General features: G+C 43.5%; 1 protein-coding gene across 14 annotated transcripts in view; it reads right to left on the bottom strand.

Annotated features, from left to right (window-relative positions):
- Positions 1-884: 884 nt before the first annotated feature.
- Positions 885-15,540, bottom strand: part of CELF4 (CUGBP Elav-like family member 4) — a 799,988-nt gene continuing 785,332 nt past the window's right edge. For 13 of the 14 annotated variants that reach the window (XM_083402976.1, XM_083402966.1, XM_083402977.1 and 10 more), the window contains exon 13: positions 885-3,252. The gene's annotated coding sequence lies outside the window, so the exon portion shown is untranslated. Of the gene's footprint in view, positions 3,253-6,125; positions 6,214-15,540 lie in introns of all 14 variants that reach the window. The other variant, XR_014502794.1, reaches the window with a different exon arrangement.

The raw sequence follows: 15,540 nt of genomic DNA, 5'->3' as shown, positions 1-15,540 counted from the left end.
TACTGGTCCAAGGCCGTTTAGGGCTTTCAACACTTTGAATTGTGCTTGGAAACGTACTGGGAGCCAATGTAGGTCTTTCAAGACCGGTGTTATGTGGTCTCGGCGGCCGCTCCCAGTCACCAGTCTGGCTGCCGCGTTCTGGATTAGTTGTAGATTCTGGGTCACCTTCAAAGGTAGCCCCACATAGAGCGCATTGCAGTAGTCCAAGCAGGAGATAACTAGAACATGCACCACTCTGGCGAGGCAGTGTGCAGGCAGGGAGGGTCTCAGGCCTGCGTACCAGATGGAGCTGGCAGACAGCTGCCCTGGACACAGATTTGACTTGTGCCTCCATGGACAGCTGTGAGTCCAAAATGACTCCCAGGCTGTGCACCTGGTCCTTCAAGGGCACAGTGACCCCATTCAGGACCAGGGAGTCCTCCACACCCGCCCGTCTCCTGTCCCCCCAAAACAGTACTTCTGTCTTGTCAGGATTCAACCTCAATCCATTAGCCGCCATCCATTCTCTAACCCGCCTCCAGGCAATGTCTTGAATTTTGGCCTTCTTCCTTTTCATCATTAAAAAGCCCCCCAAGTCTGAAATCAAACAGCCGTCTTGTGTTGGGTGAAGTCATATCTCTAATTTGTGTGTACTTTTTCTTGATCTCATCACCTACTAGGTTTAAGGTCAATGGCTGTGGAATACCAAGCAGACATTAAATGAGACCGTGTCGCTAATTCAGTCCAGCGAGATATGTTTTATATCGCAAAGGGATTTGTTCTGATACTCAAACAATGTATATTAATGAAATAGTCGAAAGCGATTCATTTGGTTCTCAGAGCAAACACATTAAGGGAGGCTGGGGGGGGGGGGGAGGAAACCATTGAGAAGTAAAGCGTGCTGCTTCTTTTTTTAAACTGTGCTTTATTTAGGGCTAAGCTGGTAAGCGTCATTCAATAATTACAGAAGATTACAAGGAGTTTTAGGGAATTGAGAATCAGAGAGCAGTTGTATGGAACTGCGGAGTCATTTACACACCTAGATTAGGGGCTTGTTTCAGTGGTCTCATCGCAGCAACCAGAGAAGACCAGGGGGGCTGTTTAGCCAGTATAAAGACTTCAAAATCAGGCCCAACAGGGAGAAAGACAGAGAACAGTTTCTTTAAAAAACGAAATAAGAAATCCCCCAAATCGAAACGAAAAGGCAAACAATTATTCGTAAAAGAACAGTGTCGTTGTTCTCGGTCCAATAAAATGGAGTAAAGGGGAAAAAACACACCCTTAAAAAAATCAAGTTTTAACACAGTGGAAATAAATTATAATAAATATGATATACTTTAAAATATATGTGTTCTTAAATAATTCATTGTTTCTATTTTTCTGATTCAGATTTTAAAGCAACTTTTTTTTAAACTGCTCTAAAGTCATTTACCAAAGATAAATATCGTGCTTTCCTTAAATAGTTTTCCTTGATTTTTTTTCTCTATCATTACAATTAAAAGTCCTACAAAATATGCAAATTTATTTACAGAAAAACAGAGCCAGCATCTTTTATTTTTAAACATCCCCCTGTTTTTCAAAATTCCTTGTAAACAGTTTCAGAAATTCTTCAAAGAGATTGCATTTTTGTAATTTTTTTGTTTTTTGTTTTTGTGTTTTAAATATTTTTTTAAATGTTTTTTTGTGGTTTTTTTTTTAAGATTAAGGTTCTAGGCTAAACCCCGCTCCCACCCCACCCCCGTCCTGAAGGGTTCTAGAGCAAATATGGAAGCTACTGAAGCGAAAGATGATTGGAGGTTGCTGGCGACAGCTTATGGAAACATGAAAGCGTCTTAGCTGTGGTTTTCTTTTTCCAGTTTATTTATTTTTTCGTCAAGTTCGAACTAACTTCCGATAGTCTGCAAGAAGATAGCCGTCAAGTCCCCCGCCCCACCCCCCCTTTGCGTTGCCTACAGGAATTGAGATTTTTTTTTTGTTTCGTTTGCTTATTAGTTTTATTTATTTATTACTAGCTGGAATGCTTGCAGTTTAAAAAGCTGCCGAGATCAGCCATCTTCTCCTTTGCCCCCCCCTTCCCCCCACCCCCAATAAGACACAGCTTCCAACAGCAGTTGGCTGAGAGCAGGAACTGATTTCATTCTAAACTCTACAAAAGTTACAGTTCTACAACATCTTTGTGGATTTTTTTTTTTTTTAGCATTAATGCTAACCTCTATGTATATTTTTTTTTGCTTTTTTATTTTTTTTATTTTTGCTTTTTATGTCATCTAATCCTTTCCCCCCTATTATATAGGTATTTTAAACTTTTTTTTTCTTTTTTAAATTCTGTACAGCTATTTTAGGGCGGGTGGAGTCAGAAGCATTTACAAACTTGTGTTCTTTCTACTTTGCATCAGCCTTCTTGTCTTCGTCTTCTGCGCCTTCTTCTTCATCATCATCATCATCATCATCATCACCATCACTTTCCAGTCCAGTGATCTGCTTATTTTTGTGGGTTTTTCTTTGTCTGCTTTCCACAGATACCCACCTCAACCTTCCCCTTCTAAGCACTCATTCCATACATATTATACAGAAAACCATACGAAAGTTTCATAGACTCTTAATTAATGTATAACCAAAGATCCTCCCCAAGTATCAAAGAACTATTATCTTGCCATTTTTTTTAAAAGCGTTTAAGCGGTTTTTTTTTTTTTAGTTTTTACATATTTCATATAATTGCTCTCAAAACCTGTTATAGGAACAGCTCATGAGAAAAGGAAAGAACTTCTGTAATTTACATACAGCTACAAGTCTGCGATAAAAAGTTATGTCCTTTGGTCCCTATATAGCTAAGGAATGACAGATAAAGATGCTTAGTGACTGGTGCCATGGGGTTTCCATAGCAACTGCATCCTTGGTGGCAAACAGGCACTCCTCTTGTCAGTATCAAGGTTTGCATTTCCTGTTTGGAGAAAAGCCGCTGTGGTAACATCAGTTTCACTGCAGAAATCCTAGACGATCTTGCTCCTGTCGTGATTTTGTCTGTGGTTTTTTGTTGTTGTTGTTATTTATGTTTCTGTTTCAAGCTTATGTCCTTTCGAACCCAGCTGACGTGACTTTTCTTAAAGAAATGGTACAGTCTAAACAATCAGAAAGAGAGTAAGTCTGAAGTCTTCAGCTTGACTGATATTTGCTGATATGTTAAAGGTGTAATCCAACAGTTCTCGTTCCTATATATATTTATTTAATATATATATATATATTTCTCTAAATGTGGCCCATTCAGCTGATGCCCTAAAAAGAGATGAAGAAGATCATTGCAGATTTAACCAGCACACGTTTACCAGTTAAGAAAAGAAAAGGAAAATAACCTCCAAGAAATGAAACGAGGAAGAATGAAAGATAGAGAAAACTGACAAGGGAAGAGAAGTTCAAAAGTGTATACCTAAAAAGAAAAGAAAAAAAAAGAGGAAATTTAGGAGAACACCTGTTTCCAAGACAACCTTGCTCTCATTGTGGGAACTAAATGCAAATTTGGCAAAGGGGTTCAAGATCAGATCCCTAAACTGCTTTGGAACATTTGGAGAATGTTAAGGAATCCGTCTCCCATAAGTGGTGCAAAGTCTTTCCGGTGTTATCCTAGCTCCTAACGGCCCCTGACTACAAGGAACTTCTGCTCATAATGAAATCTGAAATGTTTTCTCCATTTGAGAAACAGCAACACTGTGCCATAATAATGTGCATTCATACACAGCCTGCTTTCACATGGCCCCTCTTCCCCGTTCACTTCAGATTATGAGACAGCGCCAGATATTGCACCCTCACTGCAGACGGGTAGCTGCTGGAGATGCCATAATGCGTGTGCAAAGCTGTTCTCCAGAGAGTTCTGTGTCATGCACCTCGGTTGCCACAAAGCTTTGGATTGGGCTTCGGGGCTGACGTGATGCCTAGGCTCTGCTAAGTCCCACATTTCTGCATTTGCCAAATATCAGGGTGCTTCCACACTGTCAAACTATGGGAGCGCTCCCCCAAGTCACTCTCCATAGACTGAATTCAGGAAAGACCCATCTACAACCCAAAATAGAAGTGTGCTGTGGAGGGCTTTGTGGAGCACTGGAATTACACGGGCTTTCTCAGATGTAGCCATGTCTATAAACCTTCCCTGCACACTGGAGGGAAAAAGATACTGTAGTTTATCTATCATCTATCTATCTATCTATCTATCTATCTATCTATCTATCTATCTATCATCTATCATCTATCTATATCTATCTATCATCTATCTCTATCATCTATCTATCTATCTATCTATCATCTATCTATCTATCATCTATCTATCTATCTATCTATATCTATCTATCTATCTATCTATCATCTATCTATCTATCTATCTATCTATCATCATCTATCTATCTATCTATCTATCTATCTAATCTATCTATCTATCACCTATCACCTATCTGTCTGTCTGTCTGTCTATCTATCTGTCTGTCTATATCTATCATCTATCTATATCTATCTATATCTATCTATCATCTATCTATCTATCTATCTATCTATCTATCTATCTATCTATATCTATCATCTATCTATCATCTATCTATATCTATCATCTATCATCTATCTATCTATCTATCTATCTATCTATCTATCTATCATCATCTATCTATATCATCTATAAACAAAGTGATTTTCCTTTGTTTGACCATGACAGTTTAGAATTACACCACCCCTTCTCCAAGCTTTCGTTTTTCTACCACGAAAAAGTCAAGACTCTAATTTGGACAGCTGGGTCTGTCATCGCCTGGTAAGGAGAAATTGTCCTTTTAAAAGTCCGCCCCCCCCCTCAACTTTCTGTGGGCAGCTAAGCTGCCAGGAAGATATTTTCTTTTGCAAATGGCAGAAAGAAACACTTTTTGCACAGGTGGCTTCAAAAAATAAAATGACTTGGAACCAACTTCCTCTCCTTCTCTCTCTCTCTCTCTGTGCAATAAAATAAACTAAAAATGTAAAGCTAACATTTCTTAAATATATATTTTTTAATCATGATCCAACTAAACTTGACATTTAAGGAGGATGCTTAATCATTACGGATTAGCTCTTATCTCTTGCTAGCAAGCAGGTTTCTCTTCTTATACACTTAGTGATTTATTACATCAAGAAACTTAGAAACTGCAAAGCTCCCCTCTGGTGGGGAAGGTGTCATGCGTTATATCAAACCATGCTGGCAGGTTTCCGACACTGTTGATTGAACAAACAGCAAACCGTACACAGCAGTCTAAACAATTACAACACCAAAAATAATAAGAATAGAATAAGAAATAAAAAAAGGAAAACACTCATCTAGGACCCTTTTTCAGTTGTAAACAAACAAAAAGAAAAAATGCATTTTACTTTTGAATCAGGATTTTTTTCCCTCTCCCCCAAATAACACCCCCCCTCCCCAGACAGGATGGATTTATTGAGAGTTATTGCGCTATGAGGCAAATTAGGAATTCTAATAAGGCACGTTAGAAGCCGCAGGTTTTATTTTCTAGCTTGCTTTGGAAGGTAGCTCTTTCCATTTGTAAAAACTGCTGCGATTAACTCTATGAATTTTTGAGAGGGATTTGAAATATCTTAAGGAAGAAAGAAAGAAAAAAGATCAATTGAAAAAGGCCCCCAATTATCCATTGAAAAAAAGAAAACACAAGATTTTAGAGTGCAAGAATACCAATCACACATTTCCCCCCTGCTTCCTTTTTTTAAAAAAAGCTAGGAATTATTCATACATTTATAACAATCCCCCTTTCCGCCCCCGAAAGAATTAAGAATTCAAGTTTCCCCTCTTTCCGTGTGATAATCTAAAGAAGCAAAAACCGCTGAACGAGAAATTAAACAACAAAGAAACCACTGCAAGCACTAAAGGAAACGAACAAATAATAGGAAATTAAAAAATAATAATTAAAAAAAATGAGCACAGCAATAAAAAACCGTGGCAGCACAAAAGTCAAGAAAGGCACATGTGATCATGACTGGCCAATCATCAACTGATACAACATCCAAGAAAAAATGCTTCAATCACGGCACCTCCACGAAACTTGACGGCATGTCATGCAACCAATTCTTAGCTTCGTTACATGGCGCCATCATGTCACACTTTCAACTTCGAGTTGATTTGAACTTACGGACTGGGGGACTGTATTCTCCACTTTCCTGTCATTACGTGAACTTTTTTCCTAGCTCAGCGCGAGACTGTGGTGGATTTGACTGGCTCTTGGTTGGTATTGTTGGAATTTGATTGAATGACAAAAGAAGAAAAGATTTTTTTTATATATATATCTTTGTATTTATATATAGTTTGGAAAAAAAAAAGGCGGGACGGTGGGAAGGAAAGATATAGATTAGAACGGCAAAAGAATTATGAAATCATAAGATATTTTTTGGAAAGAAAGGGGGATAAAAGAAATATAAGCACCAAAACACAGCATCGTTCCGAAAAGCTCTAATGAACACGCACAAACGAACGTAAAGAAGAAAAAGAAACGGAATTAAGTAAATAAAACAGGGATGAAAGGAGCCTAGCAAGAGACACACCGACATATACAGACAGTTCGTGTGGGCACATAATAAACAGTGACCATTAACAGAACAATATGTCGTGGCAGCTAAAATAAGCATGCGTTGAATGGATGACAGCAGACGCCGGTAAGTTGGTTCGCAAAGTCTGGGGAAATATATTGGCTGCCAACCATCCCCTGTTGACCTAAAAGCAAACCTCCCCCAGCCACTCCCATTTTTGCAGGCCTCTACTGGATGGGATGGGCCTACTAAAAGACAAGGGGCCTTGTGTTGGGCAGAGACGTGATGTCTCTTTCCTCCAAAGCAGCAGCATTCAAAATTTGCCAGGCGCAGTTTGCCCCTGGCTATCAACCACTCGCGATGATGCCCGGGTGACAGGATAGTGCCTGAGTCTGACATCTCCACCATCTGGAGATGGAGGTGCTAGGATCTTGACTCTTCTCATACACTAGCAACAGACCCTGTAGAATTCTATCTGTGATATTCTATCTACACAATCAGAACGAATTTCAGGAACTAAAACGTTGTATTGAAAAATGCAACTTTTCTGGCCAGAAATGGCAACTAGGCATTCCATTTTGGCAGCTGTAACACTGGTTTAAGGAGCCATTTGGCGCCCAGCTTATATATCTCAGTTTCTAACACTGCTCCAAAGGTGCAAAGCAAGGATCGCCAACGTGGTGCCCCAATGGACAGCATGGACAAAGGATCCCCAATGGACAACATGGACAACAATCAGAGATGGTGGGAATTGGAGTCCACTTGGAGCCCAAGCACACCTGGAGAGTAAAGCAAATAAACAGGGAAGGTGTGGTCAATACGACTGAGCTATTTGCCTGCCTGTTGAACATACGGCAGGCATATGAATTCTAGCTACTGCTAAAAGTCTCACGATCACACGAAGGTACTCTTCCCCAAACCAACTCAAAAATAGGAATACTTCCAGAAGATGGGACCGAATCCAAAACATCCCCCTCTGTGAACAGAAGTAGGACTGTCTCTAAGATTGGACACCATGAGTCAATCGCCTCAGGCGGCAGTTGTTGTGGAGCGAGGTAGGCCTCTGCCCAACCATTCTTGCCCGAGTCCCTGGCCGTTCTTCCTGGCTGGAGGACTTGGCTCTGTACGCCACACAGCTTGGTCTCCACCCTTTAAACTAGCCTGTTGCCTTAGGTGTAGCGAAGGATACAATCCTGCCACCTGCGTTGTTGAAGTGCGAGTCAACTGGCCACCCAGTTGGCTTCTGCATGTGGAAGGGGATGCCATTTTGTCCCTTCCCTTGGGCAGCAAAATGTCCTGAACTGGGCCTGAGCAGAATACACCATTCTGCTCACGCCATGGCAGGAGCTGTACATGTGCCCACGGGGACCAGTCTCCCTGCCCGTACTTGCTATGGTGCCCATGAAAGGCCTCGGTAAATATCCCCTCAAAAATTCACAACGCACAGGGGACAGTTTGCTCTTCATCTCAGTTCCTGTTTGAGCTGCCTCACACTCACTTGCATTGAACACATCCCCTTAAACATGCCATAGTTCAGAAAACTGACGCAAGGATTGAACCCACCCCTTCCATTTTGAAGAGAGGAGGAGAGTTTTGCTCTGTGACTACATTGGGCTGGTTGGTGTAAGTGCCTATCCCCATTTCTGTGGGGGGCAGCTGGTACAGGGTGGGGTCCCTTTTTTGGGTGGGGGGTCCTATCCCTTCCTCTCTTAGATGTTGCCGTCATTTTGTGTTACATCACAGACATCACATTATCCATATAGTTTTGTGCCACATAACCACAGAAGTCACTTTGTGTTATTCCACCCCTCCCACAACAACTGCTTCACCCCCAAAGCTGCTTTCAGAGGATCAATATACCATATTGGGCCAAGGACATTTCTGCTCAGAAGACCCAAGTAGAGGTGTTCACTTAAATAAAATATTGGGGGGGGGGGGCTCAGGCAAGCCCCGCCGCACATAACTGATCACAAGACACATGCACACCATTTGAATGGCAACGTCCATCAACTTTGGGGGTCCCCTGAAATACTTTATTGGGGGCACGTGCGAAAGGACCTCGCTCCAAGGAGTTGGATCCTAGAGCCAAAAAGCATCTTACCAGTAATGTTCTGCACTCAAACAACCTTACACCGAGTACTCAGGTACTTGGGTTGGCTTTGTATGGGTTACAAATCTGCCGCAGTCGCTTACATCTCTCCCCCAGTCTCCCTCCCCAACCAAAACCCTCTCAAAACTAAGAGCATGCTCAGTATCTCTGAGCTAGGCCTGGCTGTGCGGAAACAAGCCAACTCTAATCTTTCAACACTCAATTAGCACGTTGGATATTTTATTATTATTTTTTGCCTGCAGCTTCAAATTACCTTCAAGGTGTATGGCTCAATTAACTAAAAATATTTCTTGACTCGTTTTTAATTGCACTAAAACTAGGATACACCTCCAGCTAGGAAGAGTAAGGTGAAAATTGGTGTCCCCATATGTTGAAGATTGATTGAAGCCTGAGATCACTCAATAAGCTTTCATAGAACTATTAATTATTAAACTTTTATTAATTTCTCCTTACATTTTTTTAAAAAAAGACATTCAAAGCCCCACTTCGTACGATGTTCCTGAAATTTAATAATTGCACCAGTAAAGCTGGGGTGCTTGTCTTAGAAACAATTTTGAGCACCTTTTGTAGTATATAAACATCAATGGGCATTTGTTTGCTGGAAATTGGGCACATCCATGAGCATCTTTCACCTATTTTCAGCCTGCCTATAATCTCTAGCTGTTGGTAGTCGCCTGAGCTAGGTATGAAACTCCAAGTCCAGAGATTTCCTGAAGAGGCTCACTTGTGGGTCGAATGCAAAAACTCAGACACATTAAAACCAAGGACAACATTAGCACGGGAATAAACATAAACGGCAATTAAAATTGGCTTGTCCCATTCTTCCTCGCGTGAAGATAGCCACCACAACATATGCCGTTCTGATTATGGCAAGCAGGTCACGCCATCTAGGCTCCCCCAACCCTATAGCCATGACATGATCCATTCTCTGTAATGGACTCCAAGTAGGAAATGATGGATAGATGATGGAGGGAGGGATGGATGGATGGATGGAGGCAGGGATAACTAAGCCATCAGACAGAATTAGGACAATAGCCTCAGGTGGCACCAGGGGGCAGTAGCAGCAGATACCAGCTCCCCAGCTGTTCCACCTGCGCCCCCTGACCATCCTCCTCAGTGGGAGATCAGAGCCATGTGTGGCACAGTCTAGAGATGCTCCCACCCAACCCCAAATTCTCCTGCTGCTGTCATGTGCAGCCTTCCCATTGGTGAAAGAAGGTTCAGCTGGCAATCCTGGCAGAATGGGGAGGGCACAATTTTGTCCCCGGAAGCAGCATGTCCTCCATGCTTACTAACCAGCATTACCGCCTTTATACAACTATAACAAGAATACTGTCCAACACGTGCTGAATTAACACACCTGTGTAACGTTACCTGTGCAGAACCCTATTTCCCCAAGAGTAAGTCCCACTGAACACATGGCACTTGCTTCTGAATAAACACATGCAGGATTGATCTATAAATGAAGAAAGGTTTACACCCCCCCCTTCCTCAACCTGGTGTCTTCCAGGCATTTGGGACTACAACTTCCATCAGGCTGAGTCAGCACAGCTGTCTGGTTTATGAAGTATGGTGTTGAGCCCACCAAACCAACCACTTCCATAGAGTCTTGGTAAGCTTATGGCTCAATTTTTACAACATGTCCTATGGAGGACTACCATTTGACCTGGTCTATCCTTGGGCCTAGGGATGCAGGTGGCGCTGTGGGTTAAACCCCTGAGCCTAGGGCTTGCCGATCAGAAGGTCGGTGGTTCGAATCCCCGCGACGGGGTGAGCTCCTGCTGATTGGTCCCAGCTCCTGCCAACCTAGCAATTTGAAAGCACGTCAAAGTGCAAGTAGATAAATAGGTACCGCTCCAGCAGGAAGGTAAACGGCGTTTCCGTGCGCTGCTCTGGTTTGTCAGAAGCGGCTTAGTCATGCTGGCTACATGACCTGGAAGCTGTACACCGGCTCCCTCGGCCAATAAAGCGAGATGAGCGCCGCAACCCCAGAGTCGTCTGCGACTGGATCTAACGGTCAGGGGTACCTTTACCGTTACCTTAACCTTACCATATACCTCTAGGGTCTTAAGCCTCAATACAAAAATGGTGGAAATTAAATAAAGGAACAATGCTATCCTTTTCAAATTCACCCACCTAGCCAAACATCATCAAGTGTTGGTGTGATCAAGTGATGTATACCTGGAAGTGTGAACTGGACGCTTTGCAACCCCAAATGCACATGTCATAAGCACAAGTCATAAATCTAATCTTTAAAATAATCTTGCACATCTTGCTCCTTATATATGAATACTTTCAGATTTAGCACATGTCTCGTGTCGGCGACAGGCAAATCAATTCTGCCTCCCTTTTGAAAACTAATCCCCAGCATTAGCACTAAAATATATTCCCACCACCAGCATCTGGAAGGGGTTGCACTTCCTTGCAGGATGCCCGTAGATTCATCCTTGAAGATGGGTCTGAAGCTACAGCTATTGCAGTTGGTGGAATGCTAAACGATGTGGCAAATTGAAATCATAGGACACCAATCTAACAAGCCTATGGATTTGCAGCCTATGGATGACTCAGCCCAATACAAGACATTAACATACCCTCCAATATTTCTCTGATGAAAATAGGGACGTCCTATTTAATAATAATGATGATGATGATGATGATGTTACTATTTATATCACCCCCCATCATGCTGGCTTGCCACTCTGGGTGGCTTCTAACATATATAAAAACATAATAAATCATTAAACATTAAAAACTTCCCTATACAGGGCTGCCTTCAGACAGCTCAGGGGTCAGAGAACTCCATACCCTCCAACCTTCTCTGATGAAAATAGAGACGTCTAGAGACATGGGTGGCGCTGTGGGTTAAACCACAGAGCCTAGGACTTGCCGATCAGAAGGTCGGCGGTTCGAATCCCCACGACGGGGTGAGCTCCCGTTGCTCGGTCCCTGCTCCTGCCAACCTAGCAGTTCGAAAGCACGTCAAAGTGCAAGTAGATAAATAGGTACTGCTCCGGTGGGAAGGTAAACAGTGTTTCTGTGCTCTGCTCTGGTTCGCCAGAAGCGGCTTAGCCATGCTGGCCGCATGACCCGGAAACTGTACACTGGCTCCCTCGGCCAATAAAGTGAGATGAGCGCCGCAACCCCAGAGTCGGCCATGACTGGACCTAATGGTCAGGGGTCCCTTTACCTTTACCTAAGGAAAAGCAGGACATTCTGGGATCAAATCAGAAACCGGGACAGCTTCTGTAAATCAGGGTCATCCCTGGAAAATAGGGACACTTGGAGGGTCTGTATTAATGCTAACTGCTCAACAACTTAGGCCTTGAATGAGCACCTTCCAGTGATGGGTCCTTACCTGTGAAGTGCCCTCTCCAAGGAACCTTGCCTGGTGTCTACTCTTTTCTCATATCAAGGTAAAGGTCTTTCTGCATTTCAACGCTTTCTTAGCATCACTTTTAACTGTTGTATACCCAGTGCTATTTTTCTAAAATAAAGAGGAGCAGGAGCTCAGCATGAACTTCTCCCTTGCTGTCTTAGAATGGTAATGGCGCCCGCTTGAGAGGTACAGTGGTACTTCGGGTTACAGACGCTTCAGGTTACAGACTCTGCTAACCCAGAAATAGCACCTTGGGTTCAGAACTTTGCTTCAGGATGAGAACAGAAATCGTGCTGCGGGAGGCCCCATTAGCTAAAGTGGTGTCTCAGGTTAAGAACAGTTTCAGGTTAAGAACGGACCTCCAGAACGAATTAAGTTCTTAACCCGAGGTACCACTGTACTGGAGTTGAGCTCCTACGAGCTCAGGCTGAAACAAAGCCCTACGTATACCTCTTTTTAAGTTTTCATTGATCCGTACTGTTCTATTCTTGTTATTTAGATTAAAAAAAACACCTTATGTAAGCCATTGTCATGGGGTATAAGTTTGAACCATAACCAAGCAAGCAAACACCTGCATGTGTCTAAATACCGTATTTTTCGCTCTATAAGACGCACCAGACCACAAGACGCACCTAGTTTTAGGAGGAGGAAAACAAGAAAAAAAAAATTCTGAATCTCAGAAGCCAGAACAGCAAGAGGGATCGCTGCGCAGTGAAAGCAGCAATCCCTCTTGCTGTTCTGGCTTCTGGGATAGCTGCGCAGCCTGCATTCGCTCCATAAGACGCACACACATTTCCCCTTACTTTTTAGGAGGGAAAAAGTGAGTCTTGTAGAGCAAAAAATACGGTAGGTTCTGTGCCCAAACAGAGTCGGCAGGAATGCAGATGGTATCCTTGCGTCCAAGACAGAAACTCTGGAAACTGATTAAAGAGGGTAGGAAGGGACAGGGGAGGGGAATCACTTCACAGCCGGGCTGCCCTCAACAAGAAAAGGTGGCTGACACCATGCGCTGCTCTAATCAGTGCTGAAAGCTTATGAGGTCAAGGTCTGCCTCCTTCTCCATTACTCTTTCCTCTGTCTTTTCAGCTTTTTTTCGCCTGTCTGCTTGGTACTTGAAGGGCTGCTCTTGTCAGCCCATACATATTAAAAACACCCCCCAGCATAAAAAACCCCCCTAAAAACCACCCCCTCAAGTAATATACCCAATGAGGGAGATGGAATGGGATGAAAGGTGAACAAAGGCTCTGCGAAAGCAAAAACAAAACAAAACAAAAAAACCAAGTGGGAGATTCAGCCACATCAAGGACCAGCTCATTAATCACAATCCAACAGACCAAGACTAAGGCTAACTTGAGTTTTTGGAAATACATATCGGGAGAGGAAGCTGGGAAACGGCCAAAGGCGTCACATGGTGCGGTTGCTCTGATGGGAGATCAGAGGCGAGTGCAAGTCATGTACTCTGCAGGGCTCCCAATGGCTGCAGCTCAAGCAGGTCTGCTCCCGGGGCATTTAAGCAACCCTCACTTGGACCCTTCACCTGGTTTTCCTTATCAGGTATGAAGAGCTGACGTTGGGGCAATCTTAGGTTTGGATGGAGGGGAGGTTGTACAGTGGTACCTCGGGTTACATACACTTCAGGTTATAGACTCCGCTAACCCAGAAATAGTACCTCGGGTTAAGAACTTTGCTTCAGGATGAGAACAGAAATCATGCTCTGACGGTGCAGCAGCAGCAGGAGGCCCCATTAGCTAAAGTGGTGCTTCAGGTTAAGAACAGTTTCAGGTTAAGAACGGACCCCCATAACAAATTAAGTTCTTAACCTGAGGTACCACTGTACTCGGTACGTATGTGGTGCTGTGGGTTCAACCACAGAGCCTAGGACTTGCCGATCAGAAGGTTGGCGGTTCGAATCCTCGTGACAAGGTGAGCTCCCATTGCTCCCAAGTGGTGTTTCAGGTTAAGAACAGTTTCAGGTTAAGAACGGACCTCCGGAACGAATTAAGTACTTAACCCGAGGTGCCACTGTAGTTCCTTCCTGTCCCTCCAATGCTAGGGTATCCTGTGTGGTGTAGTGGTTAAGAGCGGTAGACTCGTAATCTGGTGAACCGGGTTCGCTTCCCCGCTTCTCCACCTGCAGCTGCTGGGTGACCGGGGGCCAGTCACACTTCTCTGAAGTCTCTCAGCCCAACTCACCTCACAGAGTGTTTGTTGTGGGGGAAGAAGGGAAAGGAGAATGTTAGCCGCTTTGAGACTGCTTAGCGTAGTGATAAAGCGGGATATCAAATCCAAATGCCTCTTAAAGGGAAATAGGGGGAGTGGCCTATTTCCCATTGGCCCAGGGCCAATCGTACTCCACTGAGCTCCACGAGGCTCCTCTTATTTGATGTAAGTCTTAGGGCACTCCCACTGCCAGATTGACCCATGGGGGTACTTCCAGCATGCGGGCCGGAAGTAAACGATTGCCCCATGCCTAAGCCAAACCTCTTGCGTCTTGTATTCAAATAAAGGCATAGTCTGTTTCAAACCAAAGCCGTTCTATGTTGTCCTTTTTCCTACTTGGTGGGCCGGGGGAGCAGAGGCGGCACAATGGCTTGGCCTGCAAGAAATGTCATGGGGTCTGAATCAAAAAGGATGGTGATGGTGGGGTCAATATCCCAGCAGACGAAGTGGGAGACCATGGCATTTCATGGGATGGAGGATATCAGCAGCGTCTTTCCTTGCAATTTTCTTCCTTCACATTTCTAGGAGGGCAATGTTGTCTGTTCCTTTGGTATAAATGACAGCTGTCTTAAATGGGCTCTACTTTGCTAATGATGTTCCCATACTAATGGCTCAATTTTATTTATTTATTTTTTAAAGCTGCATTTCTACGCTGCCTTTCAGGACTGTAGATCAATCCCCACATCCTCAAACGGCTCACCATATAAGATCACAGTGGGCGTGCTCACATATTGCATGCAATGAGCTGTGTGCCTGCTTACACAACCGTTGAGCTGTACATTCATACAGTTGTTCACACATCGTGATCAGCGAGAGTACAGTGTGCACCTGTGTACAGATTCACTGAGCTGCCTAAATCAAAAAAGTGTACACTCTTATGCTCATTTGTAATGTGTGAGCTTAATAAAACAACAAGCGCCATTATAAACTGCACAATTAGAATCAATACATAATCCAGCTCCTTAAATGCAGGACGGATAAGCTGCAGATAATACACCCATATAAAACCATCGCAGCTCACCCTCTCGTGCCAAGCATGGGATTGCTACAATATACTGCTACAAATTCCCCAATCTTAAGCTTTGCCAAAGGCCAGTTCGAAAATGAAAGCCAGATCAAGAGAAGAGGCAAACACAATTCTCATGGTGGGGGGGCCATCCCTGAAAGAGCCCTCTCTCATGTACCTGATACTATGGTTATAGAATCATAGAATCATAGAATCATAGAGTTGGAAGAGACCACAAGGGTCATCGAGTCCAACCCCCTGCCAAGCAGGAAACACCATCAGAGCACTCCTGACATATGGTTGTCAAGC

The sequence above is a fragment of the Podarcis tiliguerta genome (assembly GCF_965153285.1).
Source record: "Podarcis tiliguerta genome assembly, chromosome: 11".
Lineage (NCBI taxonomy): Eukaryota > Metazoa > Chordata > Lepidosauria > Squamata > Lacertidae > Podarcis > Podarcis tiliguerta.
The sequence above is the reverse complement of the archived record's forward strand: the minus strand, read 5'-3'. Positions and strand labels throughout refer to the sequence as shown.